The sequence below is a fragment of the Bombus terrestris genome, chromosome 6 (genome assembly GCF_910591885.1).
Source record: "Bombus terrestris chromosome 6, iyBomTerr1.2, whole genome shotgun sequence".
Classification (NCBI taxonomy): Eukaryota; Metazoa; Arthropoda; class Insecta; order Hymenoptera; family Apidae; genus Bombus; species Bombus terrestris.
Window position 1 is genome coordinate 1,344,124 of NC_063274.1, and position 24,465 is coordinate 1,368,588.

At 48.0% G+C, this 24,465-nt stretch overlaps 1 long non-coding RNA gene across 2 annotated transcripts in view; it reads left to right on the forward strand.

The window, feature by feature from the left end:
- LOC125385302 overlaps positions 1-24,361 on the forward strand; it is a 30,317-nt gene extending 5,956 nt beyond the window's left edge. For both annotated transcript variants that reach the window (XR_007224384.1, XR_007224383.1), the window contains one exon: positions 23,031-24,361. This is a non-coding gene — a long non-coding RNA (uncharacterized LOC125385302). The remainder of the gene's footprint in view (positions 1-23,030) is intronic.
- Positions 24,362-24,465: the final 104 nt, after the last annotated feature.

A 24,465-nucleotide genomic window follows, 5' to 3' on the forward strand; every position in this document is an offset into this window, starting at 1 on the left:
GCTTTTTTCCTGCGCCCACTCCTCCTCCTCTTTCTCCGACTGCTCCGACTCATTCCCTCGACCTCATCCTGCGACTCTTCCACCGCACCGCAACTACCGACGCATGCTAGGTATACCTTGCTGCCTTTCGCTTTTTCCTCGCAAAATACCCTCCGTTTTTTTCCTCCCGTTCCATCCGGCCGTCGACGTACGTTCGACCTAACGACTAAATCACCGTGACACGATCCAAAGCTAACTCGAAAGTCAAAATCACGATTTCTTCCAAGCAGAGGTCAGAGACCAGGGACCGACCGATACGCGAACGAATGTCTTTCGGAGAGAAGGAGGAGCGTAAGGGTAAGGGTAAGAAAAAAACGACGGCGATTGCGAAGAGTAGCGTATAATAAAGCGTGGTAGCGCGTGGCCGCGCCACTTGCTTATGCGCCGTGTGTCGTCCGACTCCGAAGTCTGTCCCCTGCGAACAAAACCGCCGATATCCACCTACCCTCCTACCTACTCTCTGCTCTCGTCATCCAGCGAGAGCTGTCGCGTAACAACTCGATTCCATATTCCCGCGGCGGTTGTCGCCCCGAAGAAGAATTGAATGAAATAAAATAAAGCTGCGGATTCTCCGTGTTTTATGGTGAGGATCGCTCCTTCCACGAACCGTCGTTCCGCTATCTGCTGGACCGTGTGTGTGCGAGCACACGCACGCGTTCATCTATCCGTTTACAGCTTATCCCATCGGCCTTCCCATAATGCGTGTTTTTCTATATCGTTGTGCAAACGATACTATCGACTTCGAGGTATCCTCCTACCGTGCTATTCTCACGATCCGAATTTTGTTCGCGCGGCGACAAAGTCGCCCAAGACACGCAAAGGCATTGTTGCGCCGAAAGGAACGATTAAACGGTTCGTTGCAACGAGGCGTGACCCGCACAAAGTGAGACGTTTGCCGGCTTTTGAAAGTGAAGCGTGGGGTCAATGCGACCGCGTGCCGTCCGAAACCGAAGATTTTTCTACCGATTTCCAGACGTTTTATGTGCCTCGAATTTTCATTGTCGCCAGGAGCGGAACATTAGCTGTCCGGCCGATTGTTCCGCTATATTTGGCAGACGTTCGAAGCTCGTTACGTCGATACTCGCCCACTTTGCCGGTCGAACGTACACGCCCACGAAACAATTATGCCGATCCACACCACACCACGCTTATATCCAGCTGCTGTCTGTTTCCTTCTCCTTTTTCCACCTTTCCCTGTCGTTCAAAAACGGTCCCTTCTTCCGTCCGTCCATCGCATTTAACACACTTTATCGCAAATTGCTCGACCACAGCTCGTGCCGATTTAGAACGTCTTCGTGAAACGGTCATTCGCTCTTTCTTACGGTCGTTTTATGCCATCGGTAGGGACGGTCACACCTATCGTTCACCGTTTAAAAGCGAGTCTGTTCGTTGATCCGCTTTCGATCTGTGTACGATTCGTCTCTTCTTTTCATCGAGATCGAACGATCGAGCGTGTTTCGGTGACGCGGAAAGTACGATCTCTGGCTTGCCGTAACGTCGAAACGGACAGAATCGTAGGACAGGATTTCCGTTTCGAGGTCGATAGTCGTCGACGATCGTACAAAACCAAACAGCCGTGAGAACGCGTTTACTTCCGCAAGAAACGAAAATGTTGGCGGCCAGTGCGGCTCGAGACGAATCGGAGCGACGAAAACGCGAGCGCGAACACGGGCGACACTTGGAGCTGCTAAGGCGAGGCAAGGCTGACGACCCGAGGGGTGAACGCGAGGAATCCTTGGGGAATTTAGCGAGAGCGTTAGATCGGACGGCAGTCGCGCGGATAGGGACAGCAGCGGACAAAAGGACAGATATAGATAAGTAGTAGGCGAAAGGAGAGCAACGGAAACGCGTCGTTTTTGGAGGAGAGAGGAAGGTAGGCAGGGTACGCAGGCATAGCGGTAGGCGCGTACGTATACACGGGACGACGATGGCGTGTGCGATGTGCGCCACAGGAAATGTCAAGATCACGAGGAACCAACTCGGGCTACGACGGCAATATCGCATCTGTCCGATCGCATCTAGCCGACGCGCGCGTTCACCCCTCGCGCGTTGCGTTACACTCTACACCACGTTGTCTATATATGTATCTACCTATTTCTCGCTCCCGATTACTCTCCACCTAACCCATTTCGAATCTCTCCTCTGCTCTCTCTCTCTCTCTCTCTCTTTCTCTGTTTCTCTCTCCCCTTCTTCTAGATTAACTACGTATGGTCGCGCGTGCTTTTGCCCGTTTAACGTCCAATCCAACTTCCGAGGCGCGATCGTTTATCGCGTCATAGAAAGAACGATAATTCTTAAATAGTTGACGCGTAAAGTTTCTTCGAATCGATCTGCTCTATGCGACAGCATCTCGAGCGTGTAAATCGACGTTGTTTGGATAATTAAAATTATCGCGGACGATAAAGGAAAAACGTAAGAATGAAGATTCTCGGGCAGCGACAAAAAAATTATCGCCTAAAATAGAAGAAGGAAAGGGGAAACTTGACGGACTATCGATTAGCTGTCGTTTTATCTGGGAAAAGTAAAAGAAGAACAGGCTCTAGGGAACGGGCAAAGTTGAGATGGATCCGAACCGTGGCAGGTTACACGAGAATACTCCTAAAATTGTCTTCGATTCCGTTGGTTTCGTACATAGTTCGAAAACGGTTTATCGCTACAAGCTCGTGAAAGCTTGCTCGTACGTAGTGTATACACCCACGTGGCCGAACGGCACGTTGTCGAAAGCGACGAGCGATAACATGCCCAATTCGTAACGTAGCTCTATAAACCTTAATTCAGAAGAGAAAGGATTCGTCGGCTCGTTGTCCCGTCGTTCGAAAACACTCGATCGTTTTTGGGTCGATCCCGCATGCGCCACTATTTAATTAAACGAAATATCGTCATCGTGAGTGGAGGTTTATCGACCTCGTGAGAAGAATTCAACTGGAACGAACGCGTTAAACACCCAGATCGTGCGGTGCCGGTTGCTCCTGTCGCATCGTTTTCTTACCAGCATATCCATAGCGCATCGCGCGTGCCATATTCGTCTGCTTTTCTCTCGACCCTTCTCGAATAGCCACGGCTGTTCGAGATTTCCGCAAAAGAAATACGATTCGTTGCTGGTTTACGCCCATATTTTCACCCTTCGTTACAAAATATTTAAATACCCGCACATCGAAACGTCCGATTTCTACCATCGATGCGCGAACGTAGTATCGTTAAGAGCGAGAAGTTTAGAATCTCGCGTCGCTCTTTGTGTCTCGTATGGTATGGAAGAGAGATAGTAAAAAGAGAAAGAACGGGAGATCTCGATTCGAGTCGCGACGAGGACTCGCATTCTAGAACGGTCGGTCAATAGGACCGGGATACGAATCGTCTCGAGACGAAAGGAACAGTTTGGGTGGTCCTCAATTGGACGGGACCGTTTGCATGTTAGCAAGCAGTCGGCTTAAGCCCGTTGTCCGTTAATTTGCCTTTGAATTGAGGCAATCGTTTAATAACGCAAGCGTTTACGTTCGAACATGCAGACCGTTGTTACTCGTTGAAAAATAACGCGACGAAACGACCGTGCGATCACGCGTCGCCGATCGGTTAACACGGTAAAATAGTTCTCGACCGGTCTTCCATGTATCGCCAGGATGTACCGATTTTCGTCCATTTACATCCGACCGCGGTTTGCATCGTTTAGCAGCATCGTCACGCACCGGCGAGCAGAGTCGTCGTCGTAGAACGATTCCTAATCTTGAAATTCCTGTATACGTCGCCAGATAACAACCGGATAGCCGCGGATTTTGGATTGAAACGGGACTCTGCTCGTTCGAAGCAAAGGGAGAGGTTGACTATTTGGAGAAACAGCGGCTACCAGCCACTCGACTAACGAGATAATTAAGAGTACCGTAGGAGTAGGAGAACCCGGACTTGGGTTTTTGTTGGTCGCGTGCTGGTGTCGACTCGTGTCGGACGAGATCTCGCTCATCTCTTTCCTTTCTCTCTCGATATTTTTTCTCTCGCGTTCTCTTTCTCCTCCAGCGCTTGTCCATCGTTTGTCGGAATCGTCGTAATCGGCGAATACCGTTCCACGTGGAAAAATCAAAATTCTCAGTAGAAATTTTAACGGAAACTTTTATCGTATTCTCGTGTAAATGGATACAGCGGAAAACGGATCATCGTTTGGCAAAGACGAGAAAGTCGGATCAAGATCTACGTGGTACGAACGAAATCAACTTTGACGACGCCGCGAAGAAATCTCTCGACGATACGAACGACGTATCCTTCCGCGTCAAATATGTACACTCCTTTTAATATTTTCTTCTCCCGTATTTCCTGACTTCACTTTGTTCCACTTTCTTTACTCCGTTTTAGCATCTTTTCAAATCGGTCTTTTCATCTCTTTGCTATCGGCCACGTATTAATACGAAAGCCAAAGAGGGGCGGAGGGGGAACAAAAAAAAAGAGAAAGGAAGAGAGAGAGCTTGATTCAATGCCCCGTCCTTCTCCCTCTGATCTTTCGCGATCCTCTTTGCGGGTAGGTCCCGACTGCTTTGTCTCGAGACACGCGGAAAACTTTAGCCGGAGAAAGAGCTCGGTTTCTTGCCGTGCCTACGTTCCTAGACAATGCACGAACTTCTGTAATTAAAGTTATGTTCCCGTGTCGACGTAAAGTTACGCCAACTTCTACTTGGTTGCTCCGCTGTTCCCCTTTGAAAAGCAACGCGTCCGAGGACCGGTTGTCACTTATAAACTGTCAAGTTCGTTTCAAATCTTATCTGAGCCGGTGGAAACAGTTTTACGAAGAAATCGTGCTCGCCGTTTCCGCGCGAGTATCGCGTCGATGTTCCGATAGAAAGCTCAAATTATCCCGACAAATTTCATTCTCGCCATTCTGCTCCGATTCCGAGAGAAATGGAAAATGAAAAATAAGGAACGAAGAGAATGCAATCGTTCGCATCTTCGCTCGCCATTTTATCTATGTACACACAGTTTGCTGGAACCATTATCTCCTTTCTTCGAAGATCGAAGGATCGGCGAGCAGGCGTTCCGAGGTCAATGATAATAAGCATCGTTTGGAAAAGCCGACGCGTGGTTCGTCCGAAGCAGAAAGTCGTTGGAACTGAAAAAAGAAAAGAAACCCTAGCAGCTACGTGGTATATGTATGTACGTACATATGTAACCAAGTACGAGTATATAGCTATACGAGAAAGAGGGAAGGAGAGAGAGGCAGAGGAAAGCGAGAAAGCAAAAAAGGAAGGCGAGAGAGCAAAGCGCGGAGATGGTCCGGGTATTTGCGAGATAGCGACGCCGTGTGAGATAAGGGTGCTCGGCTCGGAGTCCCGAAGGAAACGTCTTTTGCCTTTTCGCGAACATTCGCCGAAAACGAGCAAACCCGTCTGTCGGAGAATATGATTTCTTCTGTACATTCGGAATGGCAATTGCGTCGCTTATACTCCGCTCTCTCTATCCGCTGTTTTAATAGATTATTATCGCGCGGCTTTCCACGTAACCGCTAACACCGTTTACCTCTATGGTTTTTCTCGCTCAACGCCATTTTCGTAGCTTTTCTTTGCTCCTTCAGAGTCATTCTCGCAACCTCCGTTCCGCTTTTCAGTTTCTCCTTACTCCTTCTATGCGAAGTTACCTACGTGTATCTACGTGCACGCGTTCGGGTGACGCGATGCCTCGCGAGAATATCATCGATCGTAAAAGTTTATTCGTTCTCGAAGCTTGCACGTCGTTTCGGGAATAATTTCGCAGAGAAATGAAATATATATGTATATATATATATATATATATATATATATATATATACATGCATCGAAGGAAAGGAATAACGAGATTGTGACCAAGAGAGCGGAAGAACGAGAGTGAGAAAGGGGGAAGAAGGAAAGGTGAAAGAAGGCGAAGAAAAGGTTGGGGTTGGCGCGGCAAGGCGGAGCGTGGAGGTGGCGAAGGCGGGGCGAGCCAAGTTTCAGAGGCGTGATGTATCGACGGAATTTCAAAGTACATAAAAAGATAGGGTACACAGGAGGTACTGCCGTTGCCGAGAAATTGCACTCCGGGTACGCGAGCTTCGGTGTCGTCGCGTGTCCTAGCTCCTCGAGCTCTCTCCCAGCTGTTCGTTTTCATTCCGGATTTCAAACGGTTCGTCGTCGTTGTCGTCGTTGCTCGAACGATTTTTGTCGTCGACGGTCTCTCGTTTAGAAAGGAACGCGGCTCTTTTCACCGTGAAAAAGCAGGTTGCACGCGTCGCGATCCGATTTTCGATCGAGATCGATCCGTATCGAGTCAAAACCGGAGGAGTGCTGCTCGGACAGGAAGAACAGAGATAAGAACGCGATGCATAATCCATCGGGAGGGATGAGAGGTCGAAAGCGTCGGTGGTGGAGGAAGTGGCGGAGGGTGCGATGGTTCGAAGCAAGTGGCAAGGAGGGCAGGAGAAGCTAGGACGCGGGAAAGGAGGCAGTGGGCAAGAGGGTGGCCGGCGGAACAAGGGAGAACGAGGTAGGAGAACGGAGAAGGAAAGAGAGCGAGGAAGGGAACGAGAACCGCGATCCATCAAGAAGACAGAAGGGTTTGGGGTGATGTATCCGAGGATAGGTTGACCTCTGCGCCGGACACTATAAAATCACTCTTAAACATTCCTTCCTAAAACGATCGCGAGCTTTGAACGAAACGCTCGTCTCGACGATCGATTTCCAACTTTCGAGTTTCGCGGAATCTCGATCGCGTTTCGATTCGGCTTCGTTTCGCGAATCATTCGCATCGCGCAAACATCTCGGCGTATCGGCGTGATTCCATCGAAACGTGGAAAAGTCTGGTGGAAGAGAATCGCGATGACGAGACGCGAGCCCCCCGAACAGAAGTAAATGCTGGATCTCGTATGCGACGAACGCAACGAAATATCGGATGACGTTTCGCTGTATAGTTGGCGTTTCATTGTAAAGCACCGCTGCTACCAGCCAGCCTCCCGGCGAAATGTCACGAAACGTCGGAAATTGGAAAGCTTATTCATATTTTTTCGATAGACGATAATGCGGTCTGCCGCGACGGATCGGGCACTTTCATTCCGCATACGTAATGCGAGAACCGAGCGAGGGATGGGAAAACCAGCCGCTCACCGATGGATACGAGCTCCTCGACGCGCAACCCCAACCAAGGTACCAGTTTCCAGCGCATCCCGACGATTCCACGACTCCACCACGGCCACAGCTTCCCCCGCCCTTTTTCTCGCTCGCGAGCAAAGACCAACGTGCGTAGATACACCTACAAACTCCGTGAGTACGCCAACTGCATCGCCGATCTCGTCGCGTCGATCGAAAATGAAACCGAACGAGAATCACGGTCTACCGGTAGCCTCCGGACCATTTGTCGTTTATTTCACCCTCGGCGATCGAGCCTCTTCGGCAACGGAAACCTTAAACGAGACTCGTACCGGACGACGCAGCGCGTCGCGGACCAAAACGAAGTCTCGTCGTCCGGTCTCGCGGAACGAGTAATTATCGCGTTCTTTTCGAGCGTAACCAACGGTAAGATGACTGAATTTCGATGGCGCAGACTGTTGGTGATTGGGTCGCGCAGTTTGGCCGATGCGGAAAAAGGGTCGAGGGGAGGGAGACCGAACGCAAATGCAAATGCAACGCAAACGCGAACGCGATCACATACCCGGCGAGAACCAGCATTGGAAATTAGACACACGTTTCATTTCCTGAAGCGACTGCGATTTCCGCAATAGCTTCAAATATTGGAAATATCTTGCGCTGTTCAATTTACCGCGAGATCAGCGATTCGAACGTGTTTTATAATGAAATTGAAAAAATCGGTTCGTCGACGTTTCTATCAGCGACTCGCGTGAAACTCGATTCGACCCGGCACGACCCGGTTCGATTCTCCTAGAGAGGAAAGCTATCGGCGAACGACCGACCAGTTCGACTATCGCCAACTATCGCCAACCACATCCAAATACGATGATATTACGATGCTGTAACGATAACGTTCTAAATCGTATGAATGCAGACACGGTCGACAAAGATCGCGATCTGTGAACGTAAAAGCACGCGTGGATTCGTGCTCGATCCGCGAGAACGCGTTTATGCTTTCGTCGAAGGATTGCCGTCTGGATGATCGAATAAAAAAATCGCAGGTCGATGGGAAAAGGTCAGAGGTGGGGATGAGATGTCAAATTCAGACACTCGGCTAAAAGAGGCGGTCGATTGGGTAGAGGGGCGCGCGCAAGAAGGGTCGAGTCGCGGAAAGTAGAGGAATCGACGGTGCACTTTATCGATGCCATAAAGACTAATATAATCCCGAGAAGGAAAAAGAGCGAGCGAAACGCGATAGACCAAACGACGGCGGGTGTCGACACGCACACGGTATCGAGGGAACGCGCACCAACGCACCACGGCAGGCTGTTTTTTACACGAAGTGGCTTTTTGCGGACGACAGGGCATTTAAGGGAATTGCTCCCTAGCGCCTTAGCTCGGTCGCAACGCTTCTCGCCTCGCCCTACTCCGTCCTGCTTCTCTGTGCCACGCCACTCCAGAAAAACTACTCGTCCTCGTTGTCGGTGGCGTCGTACTTTCACGTTTAGCGCAATAGCTAAACAAGTACCTTCGTTCAGCGATCTTTCTCTCGATGCCGGATTGCACCGATCGTCTTCCGAACAGCAAAACCTCGTTTTCTTGACGCGTGCGATTGGAAAAATAAGATTATTCGCGGAATTAACACCACCGACGGACGAACCAACGACCGTGTCCCAAATCTTCTGGTTCTTCTCGAAAGGCATCGCATCGGTCATGACGTTCCTATTCAGTTTCGCTCTCGTACCCGATATCGCGCTCCATTGCAACTCCTTTGTCGTTCTTCTCCGACTTTGAGGCGTTTTCTCTTTTCGTTCCTTCTTCTTTATTCTTGCGGCGTTGTTCTCGTTCCGTCTATGGATAGACAGCGCGATTGCAACGACAGGCGCAACCGCAACCTCAACCGCCATCGCTACCGCAACGACGTTCGTTTTTGCCAGTAATTTTCACCCTCGTTTCGCCCTGTTTCTCCCTCTCGAGTTTCATCGTCTCTCCAACTACATCCACTTCCACGTTCGCGACAATGACGACGGCGACAACGACGACGTCGACGAAAGAAAGTGGCGATGGTTCGTGTGTCTCTCGCGCATCGCAGGAACCAGCCCTTATCGCAAATGACTGCTTCCGCCGAGTACGGAGCCATTTGGAAGGCGTAACGGCGTGACGTTTTGGTTCTCGCGGCGATCGCAACCCAAGTGCCTAATCCAGACGGTAACGACCCGACACTGCCGGTAAGCAACACCGTGGACAAAGACGAGGAGCGTTTTTCCTTTGAAAACGCGTCAAGGAGCGTTATCCTCGATAACGCGGCGTCGATAGGTCACGGCGTATGCCTACGTTTACCAGCACCTTGCCTATTACGGTGCGTCCATGCCAGCCGAGCGAACGCTCGCTCTTCTCCCACTCTGGTAAAGTTTGATAAAATGAAAGTGCAAACGAGCGTTTGTTCGCCGTTCGATTATGCATTCGCGGCCAACGAAAGTGTCGCTTAAACGAAACGACGAGTAAAACCACGGAGATATAAAAAACGAAGCTGCCGTTCGAACATAGCAGATACGTCGAATTCTTGTTTACACCTTGATTTTTTAATTTTACTACGGTGGAGGATCGGTAGGGTTTTTGCTCGTTTTGCGACAAAGAAGGCCAGAAACTTTCCCCTTCTCGTTTCCAAATCCAATAGCTATTCGATGGCGTAGAACGAGTGCTCTTCGACAAGATTCTCGTTACTCGTCGATCTCGATTCGACGTCTTATCATCGAGTTTAGAGAGTTGGCGAGTATAACGAGTGGCGTAGGATCTTCGTCACGCGTTACGCGATCGATCATACTCGAGGCTGCAGCCGCTAAGTAAATTACTCCGATTCGCAGATATACGATAGGTTACGACTACAACGCGATCTAAAGTCGTCGATTCGTAAGCGACGCGACGCTTCGAATAAGTTGACAGCGCGGCGATCACGCGTTAACAAAATCATAAATCAAGGAGCGATCGGATTCGATTGGCGATAGTTGGCCGCGCGACTAGCTGTTCGCGTGAATGGCAAGCGTAGTTTTAATTGAAACAGATAGAGCGATCAGCGAGTAGCGGTTAAACGCCTGGTGGGACGAGTAGCGTGCGCGACCCTTCGACGAAAGGGCGCTTGCTGGACGTCGAGCGTGGGGGATGTCTCGAGCGCGGTATACCCTTTCGTGGGATTATTCGGTGGGTAATGTATGGCAAACATAAATCACGGAATACGGGACGACCGGACGGCCGTACCTACGTGAAACTCACTGTCGACGATGATCCGCTCGACGCGCGGTTCGGTTAAACTAATTGCCGAACACTCTGTTCGCCACGCCACCGATTCGTTCTCTCGACCGCTGTTCCTCTTTTTTCCTCTCTTTCTCTTTCTCTTCCTTTTTCTCTCTTAACTTTGGCCCCTACCGACGATCGACCAACGATACGAGATCGCACTTGGCTCTCGTCGAACGCGTACGACTGCAGAACGTTCGAGTTTAAAGAACGTCGGTCGGCCGTTCGATAAGAAGCAAGAGTATTTCAAAGAAAAGGAAGGCGTGATAGCACGTGGCAGTCGGTAGTCGAGGGTGTAATTCTAATTACGCGGAGTATCCCGTTGCAGATTTACGAGGTCAGCCATACACGTGTACGAATCACTCGTGCACCCTTTCCACGTAGCCCTGTGACTTTTCTCCCGTGCTTCGCCACTCCATTTACATATGAATTAAACTATTACGCCCCATACGGCAACCGCGTTAAACCGCTTCGCTACCGGCTCTCTTCCGCTGCTCCTGCCAACCTGTTCTCCGCTCCGGACTGCAGCCCGGACTGCCTATTGCCCACCACTTGCTTCCCATTACCCGTTACCCGTTACCCATTACCTATTACTCGCGCGCGATCTATCACCGCCAAATTCGTTTTGTTTCGCGCTTCTTCCGTTTTTACACCGCTTGGTCTACGATTCGACCCTATCCACCCTTTCTCTCGCTCTCTCTCTCTTTTTTATTTTCTATCTCTCGCCGCAGAAAAGGCCAAAACAGCCACCCTTTATTTTCTACTCGAACCGTGACTCGCCGAATCACCCCTTTCGCTTTATCCTTGATAAGTATAAACCGGTCCGTTAATGGAGACCACTTGAATATTTCATCTTCTTCTGCCGTGATGAGCCGAGCCCGCGTACAGGCTGTCCAATCCAGTACGGCTTCCTAAGCGGCTGAAAATTCGCTAAATGTACCTGCTGAAAGAGAGAGAGCGAAGAGAACGAGAAGAGAGGCTTACCTCGGATAAGAATTACGTCTTCTCGCTGACTGAATCACGAGGAACCGCGAACGGAGGAGAGCGAGTACGATTTTATCGTTAGATAAGATAAGATGTATCGCTTGTAGATAAGAGTGGATGTTTAAGCCGTGGTGATTTCGTAATTTGGTCGAGGTTAATTATCAACTCGATTGGAACGCCGTGCCCGTCGGTGAAACACAGAAGGGATGAAAAATGAGAGAACGAAGGAAGGGAAAAGGGAGAGTGACAGGGCTGGCGTGTTTTTTCGCGGGTGCTACGATCAATTGGAAGAAACGAAAAGCTCGCGTTGATTCGTGGAACAACGGTCGCGATACCGAACAAAACGAGAGATACCGAAACGACCGCGCCGATGACCTCGCCTGTTCTACGGGTTAAAATCGATAGCTCGTACGGTCGAGCCCAAGTTCGGTACAAAACACTCGTGTTCTGTTTAATATTGCAGGATGCGAGCTAATGCGCACCGGTCTCGTTAATGCCAACCCTTGCCTCGCTTCTACCACAGACTCGACTTTGTTGTCGCGATAAAATCATCCGCTTTCCGCGTTTTCCACTCGCCGACTCGTAACGACGCTCGCGTAAAATCGTAAGTCAACGTTTCGAGCGCATTCTTTTCGTGCGTTACGCGCAACCTTGTTTCTCGAATAATCGGAAAATAGAGGAAAGCCGAAGAAAGAAAAAGAAAGCGAGCGAGACTGGCCACGTTTGGACGTGTGCGTGCCGTGTTAAAACGCAGTTATCCGTTCGTTAATTCCGACGATCAGAACGTTGCTAGCCAGAATGTCGGGGTTTGGCGACCCCTTTTGACGGCAGTGTCGGTAACCACTCCATGCGGTAGCGTACTAATTGCAGCCACGGATGCCGGTTACTGCTCTTCGGGGTTAATCCTCAGCGGCGTAAGAACGAGAAACGGAGATGTGGAAGCGACGCGTAAACGCCTACTTTTCCACGATCGCTACGCCTTTGCGGTCAAAGAGTTGCGGTAAACTCGTCCGAGGAAACGCTTACGAACCAGCCGTTAGCGCGGTTACAAGATTCTTGGTAATTACGTGTGATTAATGCCACCAATTAAAGAAACGCGGTAGAAACGTTTGTACCGTGTGTCACGAGTTCTTTTTCCATCCACCTTTACTTACTCGCCCGATTCTCGTCTTGGTTCGTTAATTACTCGTTTTCTTCCTTCCTTCCTTCCTTCCTTCCTTCCTTCCTCCCTTCTTTCCTTCTTCTGGTTCGTTTCGTTTCATAAAAGTAGAAAGTCTTGCTAACTTACTCGTCGCATTCTCGTTTAATCGCCAAGCGATCGTACAACGTACGTTTGTATGAAATTTTTGACGCGTCATTCGCTAAGAATTTGTCACGACCGATAGGATGGGAAACACTTGTTGGTTGACTCGCTGCAACAATCCGAACATAATACGATACTTTCTAAAGCAATTCCGTCGGTTCCCGAGAGAATTTTCCTTCGGATTCGAGTTTCGTTCCGTCCCTGAGAATTTATGCGCGTTTTCGAGGGAGACGAGAACGCGGAAGAGTAGGGGAGCGACCGCACGCGAGTCAACCTATCGCTTACCCGTTATTTATTTCCCAAAATTTGAAAATTATACCGCATTTAATTCACCATCCTTCCCTCCTTCGCCTCCCTTCTTAGTGCCCGTTTACTACCTCCGTGTTTTATTCATGTCGTAATAAATAAGGAACAAAAGAGTAGTTTGTGAAAAACGCGAGCGCGAATCTGCGATTTTTCCTCTCCCGTTCTTTCGTTCTCCCATAAGCTCCGTACCGAGCGCCACTCGATACTCAGCCTCGCGACTTACGCACTATAATATTCTTCGTTATTCGCGTTTCTTCTAATTTCGTGCCGCTATTGCGCCCATTCTTTACCGAGGTTAGCTTCGCCTTCGATTTTCTCAGATCTGCGGAAATCAGCCTGAACGACCGATGTTGTTACAACATCCTAACGTATCGCAAATATGCGGTTCGACGCGTGCTTTCGTCAAATCGAAAAGTGTTTCAAAGTCAGGACGCTCGGTGAGACGGAAGCTAAGGAAAAACCGAGACGATCGACGGATTTCGCGTGGCGTTTCGAGTGTCTAAAGCATTACGTAGAACGAATACCGCGAATCGAAACGCGACCGTTCGCTGCAAGATAGCGTCGTGTAGAAAAAGAAGACGCGGGAAGCGCGGGAGGTGGTAGGGAGCTAGAGCCAGGGATTATTAATTTTTGGAGAGTACGGTCTTTCGCAGCGGAACGAGGACGCGATGCGACGGTGGAATAGTGGATCGAAAGGGGGTAGAAGATAGAAGGAACGGGCCTTGGCAGATGGCACCCGAGGGGATATCCTTGTCCAGGATATCAAGGGTTACCCATCACCATCGCGCGGGGACGGCAAACGCGCGCAAGTAAAGGGTAACTGATTCTAATCGCGCGCCCTCCGCGCTGTAACCTACTACGTTACTATGATGAATGGGCGAAGCGCCTCGTGACTACCGAATGCTCGGTCAATGTGGCCCGAGATATTAAAATCCGCGTGATCGATCTACGTCGTACGTCGTACGTAAGTATGTACGTCGTATGTACGTGGTACGTACCGCGATACAAGTATCAGCCGCAAGTACTTTAACCCGATTCTTCGCTTTACGTTCGTGTTCCGCTATACGCGTAAATACACGCGTCAGCGAAAATTGACATCTAAATAGACGGAGCTATCGATACTGGACGAATCGTAGACAAAGAGGGAAGAAGGCTGGGTGAAATTTTCTCGAATCGTCGCTGCGTCAACACCAATCTCCGCTCGTGGAACGTTTCACCGACCAACGCAAAGTTTCGACGATAATTACCACCGACGTGATAATGCGCCACCGCTACTTTCGTTGCTATCGTGTACCTATTGCCCTACGGCAGAATCGGGAAAACCGATGAAAAAATTAACCCCGGTCGAGAAAAACGAGCCGGTTATAGGTATATAGCGTCTACCAAACGCAGAATCAGATAGGGAATTGCGAACCATTTTAATACGACGCCTCGTAATTCATGCGACGGGAGGACCGCGCATTTTTATTGGTACGCGCCGATCGAGATAACGATCTAAATTGAATCGGATACGAGTACGTTCTGGCGTAGCGTTTTCATAAACACGGTGCGCAACACGAAGCCCAGCCAACGGCCAGCCAATATTTTTACGTCGTTCTCCACTGACCACTGCCAGAATCAACTTCGAAAAGTCCCGATATCAGCGCGTCAACGCGTTTCCGACAAGTCACCGAACGATCGGTGGGACTTTGAAACTTGGAGGGGACTCGTTCGCGCTCACCAACACCGATACTCTCGAAATTCTACGTTCGATCTTCTCTCGATGACGTATACCCGCTCGTTTGCGATCGACGATCATCGACTACGAGTATACGCGAGGTTTCTTAAACCGACAACCGGAAAGATAACTGTCGGATACCATCTGCTAACGACGCGTTCGCTACCGATCGGAACCAAGAGCGGATCTCCGAAAGAGAGGAACCAACCGCGGCCGACCGAAACGATCTCTTTCCCTTCTTCCTTCTCCGAACGCGACAGACAATTCTACTTGGGATAAAATCGGTCGAAATCCTCCAAGGGCCACCATCGACGCGGCCCGAGAGAAGGGGAGATGATTCAGAGATATCGCTCGACATAAAACCCTTAAGGTTCAAATTTGCATGTTACAACCTACGTACCCCACCTTACGGATTTTCCCCCGCGGTAGACTTTCGACTTGGACCGCTTCGACACTCCTGCCACTGTCCGCCTTCGTCACATCCCCGAGCTTAGTCTTATCCCTGCTATTTTGAATGTAAGATACGCTCGCCTATCTTTTTTCTTCCTACCTTCCGTCCTTCCTTTCTACCTTCCTTTCTTTCTTCCTCTCTACCTTCCAACCTTCCTTCCTTCCGACCTCCGTCTCTTCCTCCTTTCTTTTCTCCTTCTTCTCTTCCGTTTGTTCCCTCGTCTTCTCTCCATATTCCTTGTTCCTTTTATTCTCTTTCTCTTCCTCCGCGTCGGCTTACCGTTTCGTCGCCGTTTCAACAGCGTCATTTTTAAGCTTCTTCGCATCGACGATTCGTCGACGGATTTCCTTGGTTAATCGTCGCGTTCCCGAGTGAATTTCTTCGATACCCGACACCGCGATATAAACTTCGATTGGAACAAATTCGTTCGTTTCGAATTTTTGTAATTTCGGAAACGAGTATGATAAGGCGCTATACTACGAACGATAAGGAGAAGAAAAACGATAAGGAAGAAAAGGAAAAGAACGAAAGAGAATAGATATCGTTTTAATCGGGATGAGATATAGGTCGTTCCCGTAATCTACGAGTATACGAGTGCGTTGAAGTTGGCTCGCCGTAGATCCAACGGCGCACCAAACGATAACTATTTGTCGAAGGGCACCCCTTTCGTTTGCACAGACTGTGCGAAATCGTGAGTCGGAGCACGGTCGAAGGCGGTGGCGAACGGTTACGATTAGGTTGTTGCGCATATTCAGATACCGCGCCGCAACGATCTTCGCAACGAGCACCGATCCCAAGTGCCGTGTGCGTACACGGACCGTGGTAACGTAAATTAAAGGACGTCGCGTAGTTGCCTCCACGGCCAAACAAACTTGTCGGATCTCCCTTGTTTACCTACATCTCGTCAAATTGAACCGTGCTGCCTCTCTTTCGACTACTCGGTCTACCTTCGTGTCTCTATCTGCGTCGTCTCCGTCTTCGTCTCTGTATTTCCGTCGTCGGTCGACGCACAAACGCGCCGCGATACGTCTTCCGTATTTTCTACCTCCCTTTCCTTTGCCGCAAACGTACCGTACTCCGTTCGGAGTCGTCACCGTCGCGGCGCAAGGATCGTTATCGCGCGTGCCAAACCGATCGCTTCTTTCGAATCAAACGCAATTTCATCCGCCTTTTTTCTTTTCTGTCGCTGTACTCGCTTTTCTGTGCCGTACGAACAACTACGGGCTCGACACCCTACGCTCTTTAGAGAACGGCTAAACTAGAAATGCAAGAAAGAGAGCGGAAGCAGGAAGGAAAAAAGACGCGCGTATATTCTTTCGCAGGCTATCGATTCCAGCACGGTGGAACGACTCTCGGGAATGACGAACGACCGTGCGTGCCACTCGAGGACAAAAGTTTCGTATTCCCGCGGTATTCGTCGGCCGTTATTTATTTCGACAGCGTATTATTGTTGTTTATTATCTAAAGTTCGGTACATTTAACTCGCCATCGTTTCACCGGCGGGAACAACACGGGAGGAAGGATTTCCAAGTAGAAGAATCTTTCTGCCGCGCCGTACCGACCGAGAAGTTGCAACAAGGGATAAAATAAAGTTCGATGCTCCTCTTTCGCACGTTCTTCCGTATTTTCCTTGAAAACTGACAACGCGGTATCCTAGTTACGGCACGCGTATCGCGACGCTCCAACGTCCGCCTGTATTACGCGAGCGGCCAGCGACTCGAGTGCGCCGAAAGATATTTCAACAGGAAATCCGATAAGCGATCGACCGATGCTCGATTATTCGAGATACGGCGAAACGAAGCACAAAACCCGATTCGGTTTGTATCCGTGCGGTAACGTTCATCGTCGGGTTGTCAACCGAAACGTGTGACCGAAACGATCGCGTAGCGATCCATCGCCGGTCGTACAGACCGATAATTATCGCCAGACGCAGATGTTCGTTGGAAAATCGGAACGCGTTCACACGCCACCGTTCGGACACGACTACCGGCTACGCGTAAATCGTGCTGCGCCACCTGTTAGCGCGACAGTCACCATCTGCATCGACGGCGCAGCGATTCCATCGCAAATCGTTCTTAACTCGTTACCTTCGACTCGGACCAAGGACCAAATTTTCAAAGAAAGATCCGAACAACCAACTGAGATACCGGACTGGACGAGAATTGAAATCGAATCACGCGAATTACGCTAATGAAGCGAACGTATCGTAATAGCATCGTGCATGACGCGACGCGACGCGATGCGACGGTGGTCCTAGCAAGGCTCATGTAGGATCGTACGGCCGACCGACCAACAACCGTACAATCGGAGGAGGAAGGGGGCGAACAGTGAGATTTACCCTAGAGCCCCGGGCAACCGCAACCCCCGAGCGATTTCGATTATCGATAGCACTCGTTTTAAAACACCCTGTGTGTCGATTCGTCGGGCTCTCCGCGCTGGCCCTCGTCCCCTTCCATCCAACGAAACCCTCCCTATTCTTTTTATTCCCTCCTCGTTGACGGACGCAACGCGACGCGACGCGATTGTCACATCGGAGAATCGTAGTCCCCCCCAGATGCCATTCTAGATCCGTTCGATCGGCTTGGCGATTCGCGGTTTCCGATTCTCGGTTACTCGTTCGTAAACACCTGCAGCTACACCCTGTACTCGTAAGCCCACCAACCGACGCATCTCTCTTTCTCTGACTCTCTCTTCGTTTCGTTAGTCGGCCTGTCTACCTATTATTGGCGTTTCTACCATCCATTCGTCGCGTTCTTCGCATTCGCGTTCTCTTACGTACAGACGTATATGCACGTGTACGTATACTACTTTTATCAAAGTCGGAAAATATCATTCACCTTTTTCTAATACGGACAAAAGATGAATTCTCTATAAAGTTCTGTTTCTTTTCTCCTCTCTTCGTTTTCGTTGCTTATTCGACAGAACGATTCGAAGGACCGGATTCTAAGCTTTTCTAAGCCGAGATCGTAGAGATCGCGATACTCTAGCCTCGCGAAACTACCGAAACCGACGTTTGCTGGGTATCGTTCCATTAGAGGCTGGGTCGACAATAGACCCTTAGCAGACGATAAGGCGAGCGACTTTCGACAGGGTGCCGAAGCGTTCGCGTCTCGTTCCATCTCGTCTTTTCCCGTTTAGTCTCGTTTGCTCTCGGGGGAACGATCGCTCATCTCGAAATACCGTTTGTTCACAGTGCGCCCGATGCGGTCGTACCATCCACCCGCTCAACCGAGACCCTCCTCCATCCCCGACACCTAATCTTCGCCATTCCGTGTCAACTATCTTACATCGATCATCCGACCGATACTATTAAATTTTTCCTGCCGTAAAAGTTGAACAGTCTCGTTTGCCGCGGTATGTTTCTCGTTGTACTTTGTGATTCCATTTTAAGCGGAGAATGGTAACGCGAGGACGATCTTTACCCTGTCGAGAGTGTCCGCCAAGGAAAGCAACCGAACAGCCTTTTATGAAAATGACCACTTAAGGAAAGAAAAAGCGAAACGAAATAAAAACTAATGTATGCGAATGGTGGTGGATGGGATATCGGCTCGATTTACATAGTCCGCGCGAACCGACGCGGCCCGACTCGATTTGCCGCGGCGCGAACAACGGGGAACACCGCTGTTTAAGAATATATCGATGCGCCGTTACGTAGACTAACATAAAATTGCTTTTACCTCCTATTAACAATTCATATTTCTTGCGCGAAAATCGTCCGCGATAAAAAGTTAGCGACAGGGAGATTTTTCTTCTCGTGATATTTCATGTTGAAGAAACGACGAAATAGGGAAGCAACGGGCAAGGGAAAGGGGAAAAGAGAGCGTCAAAGACACCGAAGCTGCTTCGAAGAAGGGGACAATTTTTGGAAAATTTCCCTTTCGTAAATTTGATAGACAGGTTTCGAGCGAATGAAAGAATTCGTCGGCAAAAGCACGATAAAACTCGTCGATCCAACGCCCCCGTCGCTGCTCGATGATTCGTCGTTAGGCTCTCGACTATTGCCTCCAAAAATCTGTTCGATATAGAAATCGACCCTTCCCGGAGAAGCATTGTATGCGGATCTAATTACTTCCGGTCGGTCGTCCGCGCCGCTCGATACACGCATATCCGGGATATTACGAGTCGTAGCTCGAATCTGCGCGAGAACGCTCTAAACTCTAAACCACTGGTCGACAGCTGCTGGCTGACAAATATTTTTCGATTTTATTCGCTAAATCGTCGAACTTGGCGCAACGACGACATTCAACTTCCATAAAAGTCGTTCCATTTCGCCGACACATTCCTTACATGGTTGTTTCGTATAACGTTTGAAATCGCCACTCGTTTCGAGGCTCGTCAAATTGGACGATCGGTAAAAGCTCGACGAAACGAGATTCGAGATGGGTGGTTCGACGATGAAACGTTCGACGATGGGAGAAGAACGGTGCTAAAGTAATGCTCGTGAGTAAAGCAGTAGTACCGAGTTAGGAATGCTTTGAACTTGCCGCAGCTTTGTCGCGAATCTCTTACGCCCTACGTTCCACGTTCGACACACCAACGCGCCGCTCCTGCGTCAGCTACCGTTTAATATTTCCAAAGTGCTTCCACCGTAGTAACAGTAAATCCACTGATTTACGGATTACGTGCTATCGAACGTGACTACGTTTTTTGATCGACGGAATCGACTTGCTCGATTATACTTACGAGTATGTAATTACATCGATCGTAATCGGTCGATTAGTTTCTGTCCTCCTCTCTTCTTTGCCCGTTTCTCTCGTTTTTTTTACAATTTTACGAGCAAAAGTAGAGATTGCGATTAAAACCCCGAGATAAAAAATACCGGGGAAAAAAAAAGAGAAGGAGGAAGAACGAAGACGACATAGAGGGTAGTAATGTCGTTGAAGAATCCCTGCGTTGCTTTGACGCTCGTCACTCTTCGGGATTACGGTTAAGACCAAGGTGGTGGTCGTTCAACTTTCTATCTCTCGTCACTTTCTAAGCGCAGTCGTCTGTAAAAAACGCGAAGCTCGCTTTTTATTCAGTCAAAGCCAAAGTAGAACGCGCTCGCGCACCGCATGCTTTGATCTTTGAGAACGTCTTTTCGAATCTATTAAGTACTTTTTCCGAATCGAACGACTAAATAAGAGAAATCCGCTATATACGGATATATAATATACGTTGTGCATATACGTACGAACAAACGATTATTTCAATTACAGCGAGATAAATTTCACTCCGATTTGTACGTACTAAAACAATATTACAACGACGAAAATAGCTTTCGTTCGGAATCGTTATTCGTTTACCGTGAAAGAGACTCGACCCGGTTCTCGTATTCCTGACGCGTTTCTAGATATAGCAACCAACAATGTTCTTTTATGTTCGTGAAGCGAGATAAGCGGTCATTTTTCACGGATATATAAATGCAGGTTATTAATACGTTCGTATTACGGGGCACATAGAGGAGGTAATTAGCTGACGGTTCATCAGTCACTCCGGCACGTACATAACAGCCATATCCCTGACGCATCGTTGCCGTTCCGAAGCAAAAAAGTGTTGATCCTTCCCGAGCGCAACAACGACCTGCAGGATACCGGACGCATTAAGAAGCTAATGAAACGTCGGATCGTACCTCCGGAGAACCTTCTGGACGCGACGTTCTCTATCGATTCTTAATCGCCTTGTACGCAGATAAATCCTTCCAATTCATCCTCCTCTGCTCGATTTACCTTCCTACCAATGGAAGTGACAAGTTATTTCAACGAGATGCGACAAAGTATCTGGTACGGAGAAAAATAAAAACGCTGGAAAGCAGACGATTCGTTCCGTTCGGAAGTCGAGCTACTCGATTCGCCAAGGCTCGATGATACGAAAGTACGGTGAACGCGATAAACATCAGATGATAGGCATTGTACGCTCGCGTTCTTTTATTCTTTCGATCGAAGATCATCGGTAGTTAAATACCGAGAATGACAAAGATGGAACGACAAGTCGATTCGCCGGTCCTCGCTTCGCCCTTTCGTATCATTTTTCTTTCTTTTTCAATTGTTTCTTATAAAAATGTAAAAGGTGCGCGTAATTTGAACGGCCGCGGAATATCGGAAATCGATCGAATCGTATTTTAAGTAGCGAAGAAAAGAGAAAGAAGCGATCCGACGAGGGAATTTCGGCCGATTCGATCGGTTCTATCGAAGGGAGCGCGTTGTCTCGCGCGTGCGACCGTAGAAAGGTGAGCTTCCACCTTTCAACTTCATGGGGGTGGTTTCTCGGTGATAAAGTGCAAGGAGAATCGCGCACGAGGTCACCCCGACAGCGTCCCCATTGGCAGCCCAGTTTCAAGCTAGAATCGTGATTGGTCGAAGGTCGTGGGTCGCCTCACCTACCCTCTATCCAACGTGACCTCCCACGCGAACTCGCGAGATAACTACCACCCTTCCACCTTTTCCGGGTTTCGCTCGCCGTTCGCAGCATCTATATCCCTACCCTACTCGTCCTTTACCAGTTCCATACCACACACACCGTTCTTCCTACCATACTCGCCTCTACGGTGGCCGTAGTCGTAGTCATAACCGCTCTCCTATACGGTTTTCTTTGGAATTTCCTTTGAAAGTTCCTTGCTCGATAACTCGTCGTCTCATGACCGTGATCGTAACCAGTACCAGTACTACGGATTCTTTATCTTGATTACCAGCTCGACGAACGTTCGCACAATGCAAATACACGGTTAATTATTCTTAGCTATGAACGATTCGTCTGAAAAAACCGTTTACGAGACGCATTTATGATCAGTTGACCGTTCAGAAGCGTACTCGACCGATTTTATTTCCACGTCAACGGGACGAACGAATTACGAGTTTTAAAAGAAAATCTTTAAAGCTGTTTTGCAATTCGAAGGCTAATCGTCGCGCAGACTGTTCGTGTTAACAGCGTAAGCAGGCTGTATGCGAGATACCATTTGCTGTTATTATTTGGAAAAGTGCTATTCGCGCATCTATAACGTATGTAATTACTCTAACGCAATTACGAGCACGCCGCTACAGTCTGCTTCTTGTCTCGGGAAAATGGATTACTTTCCAACTGATTCCATTAACGCGATCCCGATACATCGCCTGACGATCGAACGGTCTATCGATTGTTTTCACGTTTAGCCTTAAACACCGAAATGAATCGTACAAAGGTCGCGCAAATTCTGATCGACTCGCACCGCTTGAACCCTAAATACGTTTCCTTTCCATCGATATTTATCGACTTCACCGTCGCCAATCTTTATTTTGCATCTTTATTTATTTTCGATTGTGTCGACCATCAACTTGTATCTCCTCTGAAATATTCCGCGAAATGCAGTGCAATAACGACAAGACGATAATAAAATGGAATTAACGCGGAATGTATGTACATCTACTTAACTGCGGATCCATAGCCAACTCGGTTATCGCGATAACATGGAAGGAAACGGTGAGACATATCGTGTAATAACTAGATACGAACGAACTTTATTTACTTTAATCAAATGAAACGGTGTTCGCGTGCAGTATTTTTACGCAGAAGTTACCATTGCGATAAGAATCAAGGTCGCTGTATTTTTCTCAGATACATCGCGACATACGATCGAATTTTTGGAATCGCGATCTTTACAGAATTAAACTTCTTATAGAGACACGAACAATACGTTTATTTGCATACGCTTTTATACATACATACGTATGTATGTAATACCTTTGCACATTAATAGCGCTAATCGAATCTAGCGATGATCGATAACACGACGGCATATTCTTGCAAAATGTTCTGATGTAATCATCTACCATCAAATATATATATGTATGTACGTATGTATGTATATTTATTGTTAGATAGATACTTGTGCCCGCGCGCGTACGAAAATGACCAACCATATGTAAACAGACAAAAGATCGGACGACCATTGGTACGATTGCTTCAACAGAGAGCGGCAACTTCTGGCTGATGGAGAAGCTTCGCTTTTCGTGGCTTAGGAGAAGCACTATTCGCGCGTCCATTTCGTCGCCATTCAGCACTATGTCGACATCGACGTGACGTTGGCGCCGATTCTCAAGGGAAACGCATCGACGTCGATTATGTTTGCCCCAAAGACCAAACCGAATACGTACACCGAAATCTTCCAACCGACCGAATCAAATCTACCGCTTCGCCTCGTCCGACCGAATATCTCTGTTTACATTCCCGACTGCCACTCTAATTAATTATCAAACCGTCCCCAATAATGCACCACCCGATGCTTCTTCAAACGCGCTACTTTCTCCCGGTCGCAGTCCCCCCTCTCTCCTCCCTCACCCCTTTTTAATCGGAAATCTTCTTTCAAACGGTTGCGTCGATAATCGTTACTTCGTTATTCTCTCCACATCACTGGAACCTTCCTACAGACGATAAGAGTCAAGTATATATCCACTTAGAAGATATCGGCATAAAATCGTACGTATATATTTTATATCGAATTCACAAGAAAATTATCTTCGCGAAACGTTTGAAAGTAAAATTCGATGAAATTAGGAAGATCGTTTAATGGATTACACTGTGTATAAATTGGTAAAATTAAAATAGAGTAGCGACGCGTATCTGTAAGTACGTACGTGTTGCATATTTCGACAAAAGAGGAAACTCGAATACGAGAGTAAGTCGAAAACAGACTGTACGTTTCAAGTACCACTCGGGTAACGTAGAAGGCTAATAGAAGAAGTCATGCAGTGTCATTGTTAGCAGACAATATCGCAGATGGTTAAGTTTCTCCTCGCTAATACTTCTGATTCATTGAAACCGTTGAAAAGCAGCGCTCCATATACCTTTCATCTTGCATCTTTACATTCCATTTTGACGATACTTTGGCCAACATATTCATTTTTTCGATTTATAAGTATTATTTTTATTTGCTTTTGCCTACCAAAATCGATTAACGCTACAATACAATTTCGACGAGCGTACATGAATTTCATTTATTCGATACGATATAAAACAAGAAAGAGCATAAAATAGTCAATATCATTGAAAATAAACGATTGTTAACAAACACAGCGTAATGGAATTTTGTTCTTTTTCAACTATTTACGAAAATGTTTACCTGTTTGCGCGTATATTACGCTATATTAGGCATATAGACGTATTCCGAAAACTTTATTTGCGATATATTTAAATTTACAATAAAATGTTAATCACATATAGATACATTTGAATCGAACGAAACAAACGATCGTATGATTGATTTTAAACATAAAAATTCCAATTTTTGTCAATTGCTATATCTACGATACTAGTATTTTAATAACGATAACAAAAATACTAATAAGCAGATATTTAAATGATGATA